The 18,263-nt window shown below is 57.8% G+C and overlaps 1 protein-coding gene across 6 annotated transcripts in view; it reads right to left on the bottom strand.

Moving 5' to 3' along the window:
• Window positions 1-18,263, bottom strand: part of ZMIZ1 (zinc finger MIZ-type containing 1) — a 233,733-nt gene that overhangs the window by 112,580 nt on the left and 102,890 nt on the right. Inside the window, exon 1 of one of the 6 annotated variants that reach the window (XM_042907517.1) lies at window positions 11,862-13,685. The exons of the other annotated variants lie outside the window; for them this stretch is intronic. The gene's annotated coding sequence lies outside the window, so the exon portion shown is untranslated. Of the gene's footprint in view, window positions 1-11,861; window positions 13,686-18,263 lie in introns of those variants that run through there. 6 annotated transcript variants of the gene reach the window in all.

Below are 18,263 nucleotides of genomic sequence, written 5' to 3'. Positions count from 1 at the left end.
GAGGCTCAGAAGTTTAAGTAGTCGCAGCCAGCTCCAGCATCCTGGCTTTCCCATTACAACCTAAACTTTGGTGCAACGAGTAGGGAGGGGCTGGGGGTCCCCCCTGGAGACTGCTGCGGTGTGGCAGGTGTGTGTCATGGGAGAAGTGTTGCTCTCCTTGCTACTCCTGTCGGTTCCCCAGGCAGGGGCTGAGTTTCTCCTTCTGAGTTGACTCCTACAGAGCCCCAGCTAGCGCTCACTCCCAGAGGGCTCCTGGGGCCAGGGACGAGTCATGGTGCCCAGTCGGCCAGCAGGGGGCGCTGTTGGTGAAGCTAAGTGCCCAGAGGGCTAGAAACCTGCACTGTGGGGCTCTCTCTTTAGGGCCCTCTTCCTCCGCAGTGAGCACCCAAGTGCCCCCAAATGGGTGGGCGGTTTCGAGCAGACTTCTCTGGCTTTCTAGGTCTTGGATTCCCCTTTTGTAGAGCAGGATGGTGAGTGGGGATTAGGTGGCCTCACAAGACTCTGTCTCTAGGTAGACTTTTCCCAGGATGCACACAGTATTTTGTGTAGGGTCAGGGACCTAGTGGGCCCTTGCTAATGATTATTGAATGACCGATATGTTGTTCCTGGAAACTGAGGGGCACTCAGCCTACCCAGGGAAGCCCTAAGCAGGCATCAGGAGCCCAGACCCACGTAGGCAGCCACCTTGGGGCCCAGAGGCTTTTCTCCTTGCTGAGTGCCCCCCGGTCCTGGCCTGGAACACTGGTGAGACTCAGGGTGGGTGGCAGGCAGCAGGAGAGATAGCGAAGATCATGGGGACAACTGCATGTCCTATGTGTCTTAATCTATAGAACAGAATGTCCAGCTGATGAAGGAGACGCTCACAGGTGAGGTGACATTGGAGATCAATGGACAATTGGGGTTATTGGCCCCAGGAATGGATGGGGCCGGCAGCTCCAGCCCCCACAGAAAAAGGATGAAGGCGTGGAAGGCTAAGAGTCTTGGGTGTGGAGAGGCGAAGGAGTTATGACAGGCAGCTCACTGAGGAGCAGTCTGGAATCCTCCATTTGTCCTGGACCTGCCATGTTTAGGCACCAGGCCTGACCCTGTGCATTGGTAATTTACTTAATCCTAAAAGGCTAAGAGAGGGGAAGCAACATGACCAGGGTCACACAGCCAGGAAGGCGTTGGGCTGAGAGTCAAACACTTTCTATCCGTTAATACGGTTTTTTCCCACTCCTCCAAGACTGGAGTCAGAGCCTCCTGGAAGTCCCCACTCAAGCTGTGTCTGGGCCCAAAGAGATGTCCCCTTTTTCTACCCAATCTGTCCAAACTCATCCACTTGCTAGCCGCCCCCTCCCCCCCCCAGCAACGAGTTGCCTACAAACAGGCAGCGCGGGGGCAGTGGCCATGTGCTCACTGGCCAGCAGAGGTCGCCCTCCGCCATGGGAGTGTTGCTCCGCTGGGCTGCAGCCTCCCTCCTCAGAGCTTGGGCTCTTTTAAGCCTTTACAAGTAGCTACAAATCCTCCGTGGCTGCAGCTCCAGTGCCCTCGGTGGCCGGGCTCCCTCCCAACTAGAGATCCCTGGCGTGTACTGGCCCTGGGTGCATCCACAGCCCCAGCCCGTCCCCGGCCTCCTGCCTATCTCTGAACGGGCAGTGGGCTCAAGCAGTCAAGCCCCCCAACCCGCTCTGGCCCCAAGCCCTCTCCCTCCTGGTCTGAACAGCCACGTGCCTGTAGGAGTTGCAAAACGAGTCAGGTTGGGGAGGGGTCTCGGTGGGAGGGGGGGGACCCTGCTCTGCCTCCTTCCTCCAGGCCTCCGTTTTCCCACCTGTAAAACAAAGGGTAGCCAGCCTTTAAGAGCCCCTCCCACTTGAACATTTTAGGATTTGTGTGTCAGGAGCTCCAGCTAGTTGGGAAACTCTATCTCAACAAGTGTAGAATGTTCGACGTTAACAACTACGTAAGCCCGTCCCAGGGCAGCCCCAGGAATCCCGGGAGGGAGAGCCGCTGTTTCCGGGGACGCTGCCCCCTCGGCCACCCACTCTTCCTTGCACCCTGTGCTCAGCGTGGCTTAACACGGCGGATATGTTCTCTGCCGGTGACACGTGAGCCGGCGTGGTCTTCTGACTCCCAGGTAAGTCTTGGAGGGCCAGGCTTCTATGCCACTCCTCACCACCTAGCACGGCGCTGGCCCCGTTGCCCCTCGGTTGGTGGCTAGCACAGAGGGCTGCTTGGAAGTAGGGGGCCGAGAGATGCAGGAGGCCCTCGTGTGGCAGGACAGGGGTGGGGTGGGGGGTGGTAGAGGGGGCGCAGAGGGAGACAAGGGCAGAGTGGGACTGGAGCCCATCTGGCTGGCTCCCTGAAAACATCATGGCCCTTGGGGCCCCATGGCCCTTGGCCCTTTTGTCCCTGGAAACAGGGAGTGGGGTGCTCTTCGCTGCCCTGTGGAAACGTGGGGTGCTGAGGCTCTGGAGGCAGCTCTGGAGGGTAGCGGGCCAACATCAGCTCCGCTGACATCGGGATGTTTTATTTTTCACTTTTGCGGCCAAACAAGTCAACTGGTACCCTTGACTCACAGGCACCCAGGGGAGGCGCATTTGCGGACGTGTGTGCGTGCTTGCATACATATGCACCCTTTTTGCACACTCAGGTGTAGGCGCGCGCGCACGCACACACACACACACACACACACACACACACGCACACTCAAGTGCTAGCGCAGATGCACTTGAGCACACACATCTCCTGACAGCTTGCACAGGCAAGTGGCGGGGTCCCCAGGGGAGCTGTGTGAGCAGTGGTGTGCAGAAATGATTCAATCACCATGCACATCTGCAGCTCAGATCCCCTGGGGCGAGCGGTGCTGGCAGCAGGGACGGGGGTTGGGGGGGGGGAGCTGTACCTACAGCCTGCAGAGCAGAGGCTGCGTTCCCAGACATCGCCAAGGCCAGCGAGTTTGGGACAGCCTGGAGGGAGAGCCTGGGGCGGGGGGCGGGGCTAGGGGACCCATCCCAGCCAGCTCCTTCGCCAGCTCTCAAGACTCCAAGAGGAGCAGGTGTCACGGATCCTGGCTTCAGCAGGGACTCGCCAACCTCGCACATGCGTGTCAGTCTAGGTCCTCCTTGGTGGGCCACCATCTCCCACTACTTCAGCCACGTCCTGTGTCCTCCCCCTGTACCCTGGACTGTGCTCTGAAGATCACACCTCCACGTCTTTGCCTCTGTCCCTCAGCCCAGAATTCCTGGTCCCCTTCATCTACCAAATCACCGTCTTTGTTTTCTACCAGTATAGCTACTCACTTCCATTCGTATGCCCCCGGTGTACCTGTCACGCACCATCTTGGTGGTACCAGACCAGACCAGTGGAATGTCTTTGTATTCGTCTGCCCCATCAGCTGGGATGTTTTCCGGTTACAGACTCCCAGACCCTAGCCCGGGGCCTGGTACCCAGCAGGTGCTCAGCAATGCTCATTAGACGGATGGATGGCCATTGCTGGCATATACATGACCCAGAGTAGCACGAGCTGAAAACCCAAAGAGCCAGCCCTCGTCAGAGGGATTCTGCACCAGGAGAGGCTCCATGAACCCGGGCCACGCTTCCCGAAGAGTGGCGGACCCCTGGTGGAACAAGGAGATCTCCAGTGGTCTGCCATTTTTGCAGGGACGTGTTTGGACTAGGACGATGATCACTGCTGAGTCTGTGGGTATTATTATTTCGGATAAGGTTACATTGGGAAGCAACGGCAACGTGCGTGGATTAAAGAAACGTTTTAAACATAGCATATGTGGGATGAAAGTGACTCGGGTTAGGGAAGCACTGATGTAATCTGACACTTCGAGGCGGTGAAGGAGTAGAAGCTCAGAGAGGTGCAGGAACTGCCTGTGGTCACACAGCGGGTGTCTCCTCCACTCCTTGCAGCATGCACTAGGCACACTGCTTGCTGGTAGGGGAAGAGAGGAGTGGTGAAGCAGAGGCAGTCAGAGGAGACTGACTTTGTGCCCCAGCCCAGGGAAGTCGGGGAAGGGCAGAGGGACAGGAGATGGGAAAGGGAGAGGGAGGGAAGAGGCAGCCCCAGGCAGCTGACCGGGACCAGCTGCTTCCCATTCTTGGCCAGGCAGCTGGAGCAGGCCCCTGCACAGGGTGAGGCCCCCCGGGTAGGGGGGGGCCCTGAGAGCCAGACCTTCCTGGCTGTGAGGTTGTGGGAGGCCCTGTTATCTCCTCGAGCCTGGCTTCTCAGCTGTCCAACAGAAAGGCGCGGCCCTCTCCGCCCGGCTGGGCTGAGGAGCTGAGAAAGGGGACAGTGTTCTGGAAAGGGAAGTTCTGATTTGGACCACAGCTCCTCCAAATCCAGTCGGTCCCTCCTCAGCTCAGGGAGTGCCCCCTTGCCAAGGCTTGACAAAGCTCCGGCCTCCTGGCCACACAGGCCAGGTGCTTTGGCTTGGCACTCGAGGCTCCTGGAAGGGTGGACCCACTTCTCTCCATGACCCAATCTCCTAGCACCGCACCCCGTCCCCCCGTGTCTACAGGAACACCCGTGGTCAGTGGTGGTTAATGGGACAACATGATGTACCCTCGGCGTGCCAGAGTAGGGGCTTCCTGAGGGACAGCCTGTTCTGGAACCCAAAGGTTAATCCAGAGGGAGGGATAACTCACTTGCCCTGACCAAAGTGCCAGTCCCCTGTCCCAACCCGCACCGTGCTGGGAATCCCAGCTGCATTTGGGTGTGCCTCATCCCTCCGGAGCATGTGATGACGCCCTAACCCTCCTGCCACCCCCCCTGCCCCCCATCACACTCCAAATCCATGACCTCATAGTGAACTTTTGACAGCTTCTCTACCCAACAGGCAAAGGAGGACCAGATTCAATCCTGGACAAGGTCACTGGGTTTTCTCTCATCCCCAAGGCCACGCTGCCTCTGCTTTTCGTTTCCTAAAACAAAGAGCCTCTAAACAAGTATTGAATCTGTATGTGCCATTCAATTCTCTTCCTGCCCTACCGTATGCCTCAGAATTCCACACCCGCTGTGGTGTTCCGATTGTCCGCACTGTCCTACAGATGAAGGAACCGAGGCTCAGAGAGGTCCAATGGCTTGCCCCAGGTCATGCTACTGAGAAGTGCCAGGACTCGAACCCTGGTCTGAATACAAACCCCGTGGTGTTTTACCGCATCATGCTCTCCAGGGGAACGTGGCGGGCCTTCCTCAACTAGACACTTCCTTCCCTGGCCCCGACTGCCAGGGCAGACAGGTGACTGTCTGCCGTGGAGAGCTGAGGACAGTGCAGAGACAGAGTCATGCACGTTGCTGCCTGGTGCCAGGCCCGGACCGCAGACTTTCCCCGGGACAGTGGTGCTCATGCAGCGGCCTTGACCTGGCTCTGTCTTGAGGCTCTTGCCTGCAAATGCAAAGGCTCAGGTGCCATCGGGTAGAGAAGAGAGGCATGGCAACGGTTCTCTGAGGGCCCCTGGAGGACAGGGGGCGGGATGAAGCTGGAGATGGTGCCAGGACCCCCTGATCACCAGCTGGAGCCTTCTAGAAGGTTGTGAATACCATGCAGATGTTCTTATAGCTCTGGCTCTAGAAGACACAGAGGTGTTCTCCACTGCCCTCTCTCCCCCCAGCTCCTCAAGGCTCCAAATCTACCTCCCTGGCATATTCTGCCTGAGCTCCAGACAGGGGCACGGCCAAGGCAGAGCCAGATAGAACCAGATGAGCCACTTAGGACCACTTAGGACCGTGAGTTCAAGCCCCGCATTGGGCTCTGGGCTGACTGCGAAGAGCCTGCTTGGGGTTCTCCGTCTCTGTCTGCCCCTCCTCTGCTCATTCTCTCTCTCTCTCTCTCTCTCTCTCTCTCTCTCTCTCAAAAATAAACAAACAGAAAAACAAACAAAACGGTCCTCATGTCTTAGATCTAGAAGGGATCTGGGCATCTGCTCAGCCTATCCTAATATTTACAGATGAGGAAACTGAGGCCCAGGGCAGGGGTAGGGGAGGCGGTGGAGCAAAGCCTTGAAGGCCCAGTCTGGGTCAGAGGTGGGGTCAGGGCTCCTACCCAGGCCTCAGGAGCCCTAGATGCCCTGAACTCGACTCTCTCTGCCCCCCACCACGTCTAGACACTCCCTGCAGAGAGCCGGGGCCAGGCCTGTGGATGCAGAAGGCTCAAACAGGGGCCTGCCCGGGAAGCAGGGGCTCCGCTCCCGCTGGCCAGCACCTGTGGTTTCCGTGCAGAGATTTTCAGCATCCCGGCTGGGCTGAGGCCGGCGCACCTGACCCCACAAGTGCCCCCTTTCTCCCAAAGGCCCATGGAGCAGGGGGTGAGTCGGCCGGGTGTGGTGCCCGTCGCCTCATCTGTACTCAGGGCGTTTCTGCTCGGAGGCCGCTCAGGGACTGCGCCACCCGCATCCCAGGCAGGGGAGCAGGGGCCTCGTCCCCCGACCCCTCCAGGCACAAAGCGGGCATCCCACAGGCAACCCGCAAACTTGTTTCCTGGCTGTCTGCTAAGAGACAAAAGTCCCCCTAGGTGGTCCGAAGCCACATGCTGACTGGCGCTCTGACCGTGCAAAGGCACTCCACGGAGTACTCAGCACGGGCGTCAGAACCTCACCTGGCCCTGTTGTATCTCATCTTACACGGGCAGCACAGCTTGGCGGTCAAGGTGACCGGGCGGCCTGGGTTCAAATTCTGGCTCTGCCACTCGCTGGCTTCTGTGACCTGGGGCAAAATACTGCCCTCCGGGTGCCTCAGGCTCCCCCTCGGTACAACGAGAGCAGTGAGAACAGTGCCCGTTTTCATAGGCTGCTGTGTTCACCGAGCTAGTGAACGGGAAGCACTCAGCACAGCCTGAGCCCATGAGCGCTGGGTCTGTACCAGGCCCAGGTAGGCTTTATCGTCTCCATCACAGGCAGGAGGAAACCGGAGCCAGAGAGGAGCCGGGACTTGCTGGGGGTGGGGGTGGGGGGGACACAGACCACAACCCTAGACACTAAAGATCTTCAACCTTTTTTTTTTAAAACCTGTTTTCAAAACTTACTCAAAATATCTGGTTTTCAATCTAGCTGCAGCAAACTTTTAGGCAGAAATTCAGTTTCTGAGGCACCCGGGTGGCTCAGTCAGTTGAGCGGCTGACTTTGGCCCTGCGTCATGATCTCGCAGTTCGTGGGTTTGAGCCCCCATCAGGCTCAGTGCTGACAGCTCGGAGCCTGGAGCCTGCTTTGGATTCTGGGTCTCCCTCTCTCTCTGCCACCACCCACTCCCCCCCCCCGCCCCCCACTTACGCTCTGTGTCCCTCTCTCAAAAATAAATAAATATTAGAAAAAAAAAAGAAATTCAGTTTCTGCAACAACAGAAGGGGCTGTGCTGTGGATGGGGGGGGGGGGGGGGGGGCGGGGCTTGCTCTCACACAGGCAACCCTGAGAACCATGCCCTGGGCTCGAGGCTGGGTGTCTGAGGACGTGGGTGGCTGAGGCATCCCCTTGCCCACTGATCAGAATGTCAGGTCGAAGAGCTGAAGGGATCTGTCCTAGTGGCAAAGGCCAGTGGTGGAAAGTTCCAGAAGGAAGGCGGATCAGGTTAGTACTTTGACAGCACGTGCGCTGGGCTCTGTTCCTCCTGGGCAGCAGTCTGGATGCCCACGTGAAGTCTGTCCAGATAGTCAGCGTTAGGTGATGGAGGCAGGGAGAGCAGAGGGGAAACTGCCAGTTCTGGCAAAAAGAGGGCGGTGCCCTGCCCACCCTGGAGGAGGTGGCCTGGGGTCTGTTCCTCAGAAATAGGGCCCTTGAGATCCTCCCTAAACAAAGGATGCTCTGGTCTCATTAGCTGGAGAAAAGCTGTGTATTCTACCCTCCCCAGCAGATCACGAAAGCACTCTTGTACATGGGGGGCTCGCAGAACTTGACTTCTCCCAAAGTTACCAAATTGCAAACCACTTTTTTTCACTAAACCCATTTTAAAATCCCATAGAACTAGTTTCCCGGGAACTGGCCTTGAGAAATTCCGACCTAAGGGGAGTGGCTGTAGGGTGGAGGCCCGGACAGCAGGGAGAGAACCCGGAGGAGGAGGACACAGGGGAGGCTGGGCGGGCTGGCAGGCTGAGGAAGGGGAACCAGAAACTCAAGTGTCTGTGGGAAGAGAAGCCACAGGCATCGGTGTCAAGATATGAAGCCCTCCATCCCTGAAGCCTAGGGCCCTGGGTTCTGAATCCAGTATCGCGGCCAGTTTCCAGAAGCCACTGGTTATCACGATACACTCAACCAGCTCCCGCTCGGCTCCCAGCCCCCAGCAAGGCTGGCCCAGGTCAGGAGATTGGCACAGGCCGGGGCAAAGGCCAGAGTTGGAAGGTCACATGAGCTGCCTGAGGCAGAGGCCGGTTCCTTCTCCGCCCCACCCAAGCCAAGACCTGCAAAGGTAGGGCACAGGCCGAGGTGGCCCAGAAGGCCAGAGTTCAGAGAACTCCCTGAGGCTGTGGGGGAGGGGAGCCCGCTGGGAAACCTCTGTTCATAGCTGTGAATAATAATGAGAACAAAACAGGTGTCATTAAGTATCTACAGTGTGTCAGGTAGCACGTTTGGCGTTTTATGCGAATTATCTTTATAATAATATAACCAAAGATAGGAGTGATCAGCACCACCTATAGATGGGAAAACTAAGATAGGAAATGAGGAAGGAGCTCACCCAAGATTACAAAATGGCAGAGCTGGGATTCCAACCCACATCTGTCAAGCTTCAAAGCCCAGCCATCCATCCCCTAAGCCAGGCTCCCTCTGCACCATCCTGGGGCTTTGCAGATAGCCCAGCCCCAGGTGCCCTGCAAGAGGCCTTGAGTTCAGCCATCCCCCAGGGTGCTGCTCTGTGCTAGCCTGCACTGGCTGTGCCCAGCCCAGAGTGGGACATGTGCACAAGAGGTGTCCATCTTCAGTGGGCTCCTGGCCTGGGGCGGGGGGGCGGGGGGGGGGGTCCCAACCGTATGCCAGCACACCTGCAGTGCTGTGGACACACAGTTGGCCTCTCTGGGCCTGTTTTCTCAGCCCTCGACGGATGGGGCTGATTGAGATGTCACATCTCCAAGCACCCCTAAACCTCAGAGGGTAGCCGAGGGCACTCGGCATTGAGGGAGCACTCACCATGCCCCTGGCCCTTTCACAGGTTAGCTCACTTAGTCCTCACACTGACCCAAGGAGTTGGGCATCATTGCTCAGATTTTAAAGATAAGCAAACTGAGGTCCAGAGAGGTTATACAACTTACTTAAGGTCACACAGCAGGGCAGTGGGGTTGCTGGGATGGGAACCTGGGTCTGACTCGCTTCAAAGGCCTCCCCAGCCTGATGCAGGGCTAGAACAGATACAGGGGAGGGGTTCTGGCCAGGCCGAGGCCTACATCACCCTGTGATCATAAGCACTCAGCCCTTGGACTGTCTTGGTGAAATGGAGGTTGGGTGAGGTGGTTCCTAAGGCATTTTCTTGCTTTTTTTTTTCTATGTTTATTTAATTTTGAGATTGAGAGAGAGAGAGAGACAGAGACAGAGACAGAGCATGAGGAGGGGAGGGGCAGTGGGAGAGGGAGACACAGAATCCAAAGCAGGCTCCTGGCTCTGAGCTGTTAGCACAGCTCGAACGCGGGGCTCGAACTCACAAACATGAGACCATGACCTGGGTGGATCATGACCTGATGCTTATCTGACTGAGCCACCCAGGCACCCAGGCACTTTCTTGCTTTAATGCTCTGGCAGGAGGCTGGGGGGAGAAAGTATTTAAAAAAAAAAAGTGAGATGGCATCCCTATATTCTAGAAACCCAGAATCCAGGTGAAGGCAGACGAGCTTCCCCAACCCACCTGCTGTCAGCACCCACCATGGAGGCCCAACTACGGAAGGCTCAGGGCTGGGCTGGGGGCATCCCCACAAGCTTTCTGGAGGAGGAAGGGTGGAGCCAGGTCCCAAGGACCAGGGGGCTTGGCTCCCCACAGGGCCAGCATGACTGGCAGAGGGCTAAGCCATGGGGGTTGCTAGGATGGGGCAAGGAAGGCCTGTCTTTATTTTGGAAATACAACCGCATCCCAGTCCCCCCCCCTTTTTTATTACATTTATTTATTTTTGAGACAGAGAGAGACAGAGCATGAACGGGGGAGGGTCAGAGAGAGAGGGAGACACAGAATCCGAAGCAGGCTCCAGGCTCTGAGCTGTCAGCACAGAGCCCGACGCGGGGCTCGAACCCACGGACCGTGATATCATGATCTGAGCCCAAGTTGGACACTTAACCGACTGAGCCACCCAGGCGCCCCAGGCTCAGTCCCTTTTGGACCAGGCCTGGCCAGTCAGTCGGGAAGGGTGGCCTCAGGGTCTTTCTTAAGGTAGAAGGTACTGAAATGAAGTAGGACGCTCACAATTCATCTGCTTTTTAATTAACTCGCCCTGCTGCCTTAAGTGATTCCCTGCTTACGCTCATTCTTTTGAAAATTCCAAAGTGCTATTTCTGACCTGTGATTTACTATTGCCGTACGTCTCTATAAGCAGTGTTTTAGCTTAAGTGGCAGTTGCATATTAATTACAAAGTTAATTATGTGCTGTGTAATCATGCTGTAATTCATTAGTTTACTCTACACTCTTAGAGCCTCATGCTAATAGCAAGATCTGACAGAGGGTTTCAGGAGTCACCAAGAAAGACCTGTTGAAAATCCAGCACGGGACCGCAGGGGACTGGAGACGGCCTCAGTGTCTCCTCGGGCCCCACTTGCCTGAGCTGGGGCTGGGTCTCTGGCCCCTTGACGCTGTTTCGCGGAGGGCATCACCTGCACCCTCACTGCCCAGGGCTCCAAAGGCACATGGCCCGGAGCACAAGCTGCCTCACAAACCGTCCTCTGCTGAGGATGGTGGAAAAGCCAGCGGGCTCCTGTTTGTTCCCCGCCTCGGAAGCGCAAGGACAGGAACAGAATTTGCTTAAAATTACTTATGGAACAGAGAGTCACTTCCAGGTGGAAAATTAATGGCTCAGATCATCAAAACAAAGTGGCCCTGATAGCACTGACCCTGAGGCAGACCTGGGAGGGGCCTTGGGAGGAGGTCCCAGGCAGTTGTTGGGGGGGAGGTGCGGGGCGGGGGGAGACCCAGGCCCAAGAGGGGCAAGGGGGGTATCTGGGATTTGGACCAAGGTCCCTTTACATCCGTTCCCTTCAAGAGCATTCAGGGCTCTTGAAAGTGAACGCTGGCCACATTTCTCTTTCCCTCTTTTCCTGTTTTGCTTTGTCTCGTAATAAAATGATGCGTGGGGTCACTGGGGCCTGGCTGTGAGCCCTGACTCCACTCCTTAGACAATCTCAGGACCCTCTGAGACCCAGGTGCCTCGCCTGTGCAGCCGGGTGAGAGCTCCCCGCCTCCAGGCACACGGTGGCAAGACGGATGGGAAGGAAATGTGGGCACCTCAGACCCTGCCCCTACCTGACCGCTTCAGGTCTTCCTAGGGGATTCTTGTCTAATGTTTTCAGTTTTTCATCTTTGAGAGAGAGCGGGGGGGGGGGGGGGGGGGGGGGGGGGGGGGGGGGGGGGGGGGGGGGGGGAGGGGGGGGGAGGGATCTGAAGCGGGCTCTGCACTGCCAGCAGAGAACCCAATGCGGGGCTCGAACTCACGAACTGTGAGACCATGACCTGAGCTGAAGTCAGCCTCTCAACCAACTGAGCCACCCAGGTGCCCCTGGGGGTTCTTTTCAAAGAACCATCTCTGCCTGGGCCCCGAGTTGTCAGCCACTGAGGAATCACCCTTGACCCTCCAATGGCATTTAAAAGTCAATGTGAGGAAAGCCAGGCCCATTCCAATCCCCCACCCCCACCCCTCCCCTGCAAATCTGCAGATCAAATTTCAAGCCGCGAGGGGACACGAAGGCTGTGACCTACCCCGGACATAGCGATCTGGTGGCTGAGACCCTCTGCTTTCCAAATATAAACCTGCTTGTTTTATTTCTGCTGACAGCTGAACGAAAAAAAAAATGTGGAAGTCCTTCCCCTTCTGGCTCCAGTCAACAAGAGGAGAGAAGGACTGAGAGCCCCAGCTGGCATGGGAGGAAGATAAATAAGAAAAAACAAAACATGTCCTTGTGCTACAGTGGAATGTTTAAAAAAGAGGTGAAAAGCACAAGGTCAGGGGCAGATTTCATTTTCTATAATTTCAGAGGCTCAGGGAGGAGGCGGCATGCTGCCGACTCAACAGTTTCGGGGGAATCGGTTTTGGAGGGAACTCGTTTTGGGGAGGGGGGAGGGGGGGTGTCTTAACAGCCAAAGCACTGTGGTTTCCTTTCCAGGGAACACATTGGTTTCCCTGGCAACAGAGAAGTCCAGCCTCCAAAGTTCTGCCGGGAGACCAAGGCTTGGCCTGGGATGCTCCCAGCAATTATCCACGGCCGAGGCCTCAGCATCCTGCCTGCCTGGGCCGTGAGCTGGGTGGGAGAGGTGCAAAAATGTCGGCGCTGCAAAAATGTGGGCACCAGTCCCCGTCTCTCCCCCCACCGCCCCCCCCCCCCCCACCACAGTCGTGCAAGGAGCCACTCATCCTCAGATCACCACTTTCCAGGGCTTTACGACGGAGCAGGTAAAAAGTGCCAGAAACAACTTGGAAATGAGCCTGAGTCTGAGGGCACCCAAGGACCCTGAGGGCGCAGTGAAGGCTCTAGGGTGGGCGGCCGATGGCCCAGCAAGGCCCAGCCTCCCGTTCAGCACACTTTGCAGCGGGGGGTGGCTGGCACCGGGGAACTGTATCAGAAGAGAGCAGGTCCAAACTTCTGAGCTCGTCTCCCTCCTCCATCTTGGGTCGCTAGAGTGGCTCCACACGCACTTCGTGGATTTTAGGGCCCATCTTCCCAGGGAGGCATATTTAAACATCTGGCCTGGGAAGACGCCCGTCTGTGGGCTGGGTGTGGGAGGGAGCTGGGGGCAGGCGGGAGAAAGGAAAGGAGGCAGAGAGAGGCCCTGCCATGGCATCACAGAGCACTTATCTGGCCGCCCAGCGCTGGGCTAAGAGCACCACACACATCATTTCATTTAATTCGTCCTCTACTTGCCCGGTGAGGCAGGCACAGTCATTCCTCACTGGAGGGAACTCAGGGGTCAAGTGACCTGTCCAAGGCCACCCAGTGAGAGGCAGGCTTGTGAGCCACACCTGCCAATCCCGGTGCCAGGCAGCAAAGGAGAGTGACTCTGGCTGGAGATTTACTCCCCTGGTGGCGGAAGGGACACAGAAGTTCCGAAACTCACCCCTCTACTCCCCTCCCCAGAGCCTCCCTCTGCCTCTAAACGTTCCCCAGGAAGACAGGCCTAGGAGCAGAGCCACCTGCTCCGAACCAGCGGTAGATGTTCCCCGAGGGCCCGATAGCGTGTCCTTTATAAGTTCCATCTCCCTTATGCCCAGACAGCCCCACGAAGTAGGTAGTAATAACCCCTTTTATAGATGAGGGACTGGGTACTCAGTAGCATGCTGAACTTCACAGTTAGCAAGAAGCAGAGCTGGGATTCAAGCCCTAGTCTGACGCCAAAACACAGATATCCCTCTCTCTTTATTCTTATTTTTAAGTAGGCTTCATGCTCAGTGCGGGGCTCGACATGGGGCTTGACGCGGGGCTCGAACTCACGACCAGAGGATCAAGACGTGAGCTGAGATCGATAGTCAGACACTTAACTGACTGAGCCACCCGGGCACCCCTACAGATATCTCTTAACTAATGATGAGGAGGAAGAAAAGCCAAGCCTTCCGGAACCCGTACCACATGCTTGTGATGTTTAAATCATTCTACACATGTTAACTTATTTTATTCCTCAGCCATCCCTTGAAGTACGTGCTATATATAATCGGCTCCATTTCATTGATGTGCAAACTGAGGCCTGAAGCTCTGTAAGCAACATGGCTAGAAAGGCATAAGGCCAAGGTTTGGCCCCAGCCAGGCAGACTCGCGCTTATACTAATAACTCATATAATGTGCGGCTTCTCCAACCACTGGGACATCCTGTCTCCCAGCCTTGACCCCCTTATTCTGGTTGGTTCTGGGAGCCTATAAGGCCGGGCAGCAGTTAGAGACCTGGGTTTTTCCCTTCCTAGAGCTCAGCTCCCTGGAGAGTGCCTTCTCCCACCCCGGGGACGGCAGGCGGGACCCGGACCGCATTTCCGCCCGTGTGTGTGAGTGCGCGTGTGTGTGGCCTCAGGCCCACGCTGCAGCCAGGGTGTGCACGCAGCTGATTTATAACCCTCAGAGAAAACAGAATTGCAAATCTCACCCACAAATCTTCCCTATCGAGGTACTTGTGACAGGCAGACATGCCGTGAATTCCCAAGAACAGGCAGGGCTCCCCCCAGCCTTGGCTCACTCACGAAATGGGTCCAGAAGAGCTGGCCGGCTCAGCCCAGGGAGTGGCCGCTGACCTGGTGGCCCAGTCCTGCTCATCAGAAATGCTGGCCCGTAGGAAGCCCCAGGAGGCACAGGTTAGCTATCCCACCCCCACCCCCACCCCCGGAGGCCCCATCACATGTCACACCGCAGTCACTGGTCAGACGGTGAGAAGCAGGGCCCGTTAGCACCTGCAGAACCAAGAAGGGGGACCCGAGCAGACATCTATCGAACGTGGATTGCTCCCCTCATTGTTCTATGCGATGTGCTTTAGGTTTGTCTCATCCGAAGCAAGGCTCAGGGAGGTTATGTGACTTCGGCTCGGGCCCCAACACAGGCAGCCTGATTCCAGAGCCTGTGCTGGGAATGACCCCATCGTGTTCCCTCAACTCTTCAAAGCCCATTGGAGGTCCCTGGCCCTGTTCCTGGCACACAGGCACTCCGTTTCCCTCCAGAGTGGATAATGGGGGGCCCAGGTTGGGTCCGGTTGGGGTCACCCCACTGGCGTGTGAACCACCAGGAGATGCTTCCAGCTTCTGTACACCCTGAACTGGGGCTGCCATACTCCAGGCCTGGCTCACACTATCCCTCCAAGCCCAGCTCGAAGGGGCGCTGTTGATGGCTGAGCAGCAGAGGGACACGTGCTCTCTTCCTCCAGTCTTGCCCTGCAGAGCCTTCCCGGAAGCCGGCATGGTGGCTGCGGCACACAGCACTGGACCACGGGACCCGCTACTTGGGGCCTCGTGGAGGCCTGTGACGGCCCAGTCAGTTCTGCTGCCCATGGGCGTGAGGACGGGTGGGGGCAGGGCATGGGGGAGCTGCCACCCGGTGGGAGGTGGGCAGCTGAAGGCGAGGCAGACCTACTCCAGACTCTGCTCTAGTCTCCTGTGTGACCCAGGCTAGTCCACTGCCCCCCCTTTTTTTTTTTCCTTTAATGTTTATTTATTTATTTTGAGAGAGAAAGACACACAGAGAAAGAGAGAGAGAGCGTGAGTTGGGGAGGGGCAGCGAGAGAGGGAGGGAGAGGATCCCAAGGAGGCTCCGTCCTGCCAATGTACAGCCCAACGTGGGGCTCGATTTCACCAACTGTGAGATCATGACCTGAGCTGAAATCAAGAGTCAGACGCTTAACTGACTGAGCCACTCAGGCGCCACCGCCCAACCCCCCCCCCCCCCCCCCCCCCCCAGCAACCTTTCTGATCTGTGTCTTTTCTATCTGGAAAATGGGTTCGGTTTGCCTGCATGATAGTTGTGGGAGGATTAAATTAAATGAGTATGAGAGAGCCCGTGACTCTTGAGAGGCCAGGCACACACGGACATCCACACTGCACACACGTGCACACATAGAGCTGGGGTGACCCTGGTTACAGGAATCCCCGTCCCAGCCCAAAGAGCACTCCGCACCAGGCCACCCTTTCCGTGAGGTGTCTCTTGGGGTTGGCACTGGGGTGAGAGTCCCGGCTCCTCCTCCTCCAGTTCAGACTCCCTCAGTCCCAAACCTATAATCCCTGGCAGGGAAAATGACAGCTTTGCCCAGCGGCTGCCCTCAGCCGAGGGCGGGGAGCTGGGCGGTAGCCGTGGTGGTGGCTGGGAGGTGGGCCCGGGACACACAGCCCCGGAGTCAGGGGAGGTCAATGGAGGGGACAAATGTCATGGGGACTATGGGCTTTGGGGCAGGGGGACGTGGATGAGAGGGAAGAGGGGGAAGGGGTAGGCACAAGGCCCCAGGGTTGGCCGGAGGCTGGCCCTCTGTAGGACATGATGCAGGGAGGGTCAGCAAGGGGTCATGAGCCTGGGAGCCTGGGAGCACAGGGAGTGGGGACTTTGCACAGAGGCTCAAGGCACAGGGCCTGGGACCCTGAGGCAGGCTGGCTAGGTGCCTGGAGGCAGCAAGTCAAGCATGGCCCATGGTTTGGGTTTGGGGTTTGGGAAGCTGCAAACACTCTGATTCCTGGGCTCTGCGCTGGCCTCCCTGGGATGGATGGGGAACCAGCATTTTGGAATGAGCCCCTGGAATCTGCCTGCAGCTGAGAACCCCTGGGTTTCCTCTGCCCCTGGGAGGCGCTGGGGCTTCCCCTGCCTGTGCTGCCCTCCCCTCGGCACCGCCCTCCATTTGGCAGGAAGGCAAGGCTAGAGCGGTGCCATGGACACCCCAACCACATCTGCCGGGCTAGGCTCCTCACCACCTGTCTCCTGGGAGGCACGCGGCCCATTTGTGGGAGGGGCCCCAGGACTGTCTCCGTTTACTAAGGCCTGGTCAGCAAGGCTGGGGTCAGGCCCGGAGCACCCCTCCTGGGCCCCTCCCCACTGAGAACAGCTGTCAAGGAGCTAAAATGTTGGTGCTCTCTGCCTCCCCTCTAAGAAGTGGCAGGGAACCTGTCCCCAGCCCCTGGAGCTGCTGGGCTCGTGATCTAGGGCCATGCGGACCCCTGAGCCATGTCCATGGGGAACAGACGTCCAGCCCAGGCCATGCTGCCCTGACTGTCAGTGGCCTTGGACAAGTCACATGCCCTCTCTCAGCAGGAGGAGGTTAGACTTGGCGATGTGCAGGCTGCAAAGGAAGGGCATTCAGGTGGACAGAACAGCCCGCACAGAAGCTGGACGGAGCGCAGTTGGAAACGTGCCCAGGCGGACTGGGCCAGAAGATTGGGGGTGAGGCTCGGTCTAAATTTAGGGTTAGGAGCAAGGGTGAAACGGGAATTGGAGTCAGTGTGGGGTTTCTCTGACCAGTGTTGCCTGAAGGCAAGGTCCCTCGTGGGCACTCAGTACTCCCGGGCAGGGGCCCTCGGCAGCTGTCCCGGCATCTCTGGATCGTGAGGAGGGACAGGCAGAGGCAATCTGCTCTAAGAGAGGCAGCAGTGTTTGCTCGAGAATAATCCAGAGGACCAGCTTGGGCTCCCGCACCACCAGGTGGCCCAGAGGAGAAAGGGGGTACATTCAGTCTCCCTTGGACCGGCCTGAGCACAGCCTGGGCCTACCTAGGGGTGCTGTTCTCAGACTCAAGGCCTGGGGTGACAGGCCATGAGGCAGGTGGGACGTAGGCCCCGGGGAGGGATAAGCCTGGCTTATCAGGGTCAGGGCCATGGGGACAGCCCAGCTCAGGCCTGGAGGCACGGATACCTTCCTGGGGCCTCCACAGGCATAGACTATGCTGGCTCAGGACTCCCTGCTGTCATCTCCACAACCACCATCACACCGATTTTCCTGGTGGATATTTGAAGATCCAACCTCTTTGGAGAGGGTTATGCTTGAGGACAGGGTCACCGGCACGACACCGGTCACACAGGAGTCCTGGGGTGTGCAGAGTCTGGCACCCTCAGGCATGGAGCCCCAGGACTGGTCCCAGCTGGGGAGGGGGCTTACAGCTTTCATCTGGCTCCCGACCTCCCACCTTTTCCCTCGCTCTCGACCTCTAGGATGGTGCAAGGCACGAGCCCACCTTCACCCTCAGCAATCCTCCAGGGAGGGGACAGATGGACAGCCAGTAGTACGGGTGGACCAGAGGCCACTCAGCAGAGGATGGGGCCTGCCTGCTTCTCTGGGTCCCAGGGTGGCGATCTAAAGGCAGGGGCCCAGCGCAGGGTCGGGCGGCACGAGGAGCAATTGTTCCTACCGCCTGCCCGCCTGGTGCACCTGCTCACCTGCTGCCCGGTCCCCACTTGCCATGGCCTTGCCAGCCCCTTCCCTGCCCCCTCTCGGCCCGAGATGGCTGTCGCCATGGCAACCCTGCTCATTCAGTCCGGGATAATGAAGCCAATGTGTTTTTCATTTCCATGAGCGGGAGTGTGGAGCAGAGCGGGGGAGGGGGCTCTCCCCTCTCAGCCCCTCCTCTGAGGGAAGGCAGCCTGGAGAGAGAGTGTGTGCGTGCAGCCCGACCAGCAGAGGCACAGACACCCGTGGGAAGGGGGTGGGACCTGGAACCCCA

The sequence above is a fragment of the Panthera leo genome, chromosome D2 (assembly GCF_018350215.1).
Source record: "Panthera leo isolate Ple1 chromosome D2, P.leo_Ple1_pat1.1, whole genome shotgun sequence".
Lineage (NCBI taxonomy): Eukaryota > Metazoa > Chordata > Mammalia > Carnivora > Felidae > Panthera > Panthera leo.
The sequence above is the reverse complement of the archived record's forward strand: the minus strand, read 5'-3'. Positions and strand labels throughout refer to the sequence as shown.